Consider the following 2,276-nt stretch of genomic DNA (forward strand, 5'->3'; position numbering starts at 1 on the left):
TCTAATATCACTCTTGATGGATATAATCAAGTATATATTCTTTTCCTTTCCTATCTCGTTAACTGGTGTATTCTCAAATAAGAATGTGATAAATAACGTGAACATGACATCCAGAGTGTGCACAGTAGAGATGTTTTTTAGGGAAGGAGAGTGTGCGTTGTGACATGCCCAGTTAATATAAGAGTGTACTTTAAGAAACGATGAGGGTTTAGAAAGATAATTATGTCATGTAAGATCTTATTTTGAACTGAGATTAAAATATTGTAAATTTATATATCAAATCAGCAAATTATACTCACAAGAAAATCACACTTCACTGGTTGAAAATGATTTATAACACCTTTGGATTTAATGCTATATAACTATACATAAGAGTGAGTAGCTGTTTTCTCAAAGATTTACTGCATTTCATCTATACATCCTTAATTTCAAAACAAGAGAAAATGCAGATAAAAACAAAAATCTACTACAGTTTATCTATACATCCTTAATTTCAAAACAAGAGAAAAATGCGGAATATCCACGTAATATTTTGATAACAGCCGTCCTGGCGAGAAAATACATAAATTTCACAAAAAAAGTGCATGAATCTAGCTAAAGAAATGGAACCACAGCTTTAAGTAACCCATTAGGAACAACAGCCATGCCTTTTCAGACTCTCCCTATACCCTCAGTCACCGTCCCCTTCCCTCCTCTCCCGTGCCTCCTAACCCACCTACCCTAGTTTTTCCTTGTACTATCTGCCCACTTGCTACCTGCCCCGCCCGTCTCCTCTCTCCTTTCGCCTTCCCGGACTCGATGCCCCGTCAAGTCAACCCATGCTTTCCCTTCGCCTTATTAGACCCAATATATGAGAGCATGTTGTTGACTCACTTTTTCTTTTCAAATTTTATCGCTCGTATGTCTTGGTTAGTTGACTCTCTCTCTCTCTCTCTCTCTCTCTCTCTCTCTCTCTCTCTCTCTCTCTTACGTTCATTTGCATAGGAAGACGCTATAAAACCAACATGAATTTATTTGAATTACTTAATACTAAAATACCATCTTTCTTGAGAGAGAGAGAGAGAGAGAGAGAGAGAGAGAGAGAGGAGGGACCGAAGTACATCAATGTCCTTCAGGGTACGATAGACCCATCTGATAGCTTCACATCGAGACGGAGCTAAAAAGTAAACGATATATATATATATATATATATATATATATATATATATATATATATATATATATATATATATATATATATATATATGTATATATATAAAAGGGGACAGAGAAACAGAAAGAGTGGTGGTGACGCAAACAAAGACTATAAATACGTTCACTTCTATCTGGCGCGCACCTAGTGAATATCAAGAAGGAAGCCGCATAAAAAGACAGACTGACACTAACATTTGTGATAAGCCGCACTGCACCGATGCATCAATTAATCAGAAGGAATGAAAAGGAATGAAACAGTGGAAGGTACATAAACAATGAGCACTGATTATTGAAATCATACAATAAATAAGTGAAAAAGGTAACAGTAGAATGAATTATGAAGAAAATGCAAAGGTAAAATAGATAAGAAATGGATAAATTATGAAGAAAAATGGATAAAGAATAAATCAATACTACTGGGCAACAAATAAGACATAAATGAAGGACAAATCATGAATAAACAATGACACACAAGCCAATAATACAAGACAGATAAACACTTACAATAAGCAACAAACAATCAAACATTAAGAGCCACATGAATGATAGAAACTAGGACTCTCTCTCTCTCTCTCTCTCTCTCTCTCTCTCTCTCTCTCTCTCTCTCTCTCTCTCTCTCTCTCTCTCTCTCTCTCTCTCTCTCTCTCTCTCTCTCTCTCTCTCTCTCTTTCTTTCTCAGCCACCAGCCACCACTAAGAAGGCTTAAGCCACTGAACCTTCACTATACTTTTTTCCTCTAAACAGTCTGGTCTCTCTTGGTATTTTATAAACATGTGACCCGCCGGACATTAGTAGCGTGTGAGAGAGCCTGTTAACCTTTCAGTAGCGAGACGCATTTTTACCTTGAGTTTGGGGTGTGATTAGACCATTTTAATTACATTACGAAGGGTCTATGGAGGTCAAAAGATTAATAGCAACAGTCTTCACTATTTCACTCCCCATATAAGTTTCTGAAGCTGTAAAAAATCACCAAATAGTAAGCAGAGTGAATATGGAAACACGTCATGGTACTAAAGGGGTTAATGTGTGGGAGAGTCTGGGGTACGGTGAGAGTGAGAGTGAGAAGGGGAGAGGAAGTGATG

Source organism: Portunus trituberculatus, chromosome 28, assembly GCF_017591435.1.
Source record: "Portunus trituberculatus isolate SZX2019 chromosome 28, ASM1759143v1, whole genome shotgun sequence".
Classification (NCBI taxonomy): Eukaryota; Metazoa; Arthropoda; class Malacostraca; order Decapoda; family Portunidae; genus Portunus; species Portunus trituberculatus.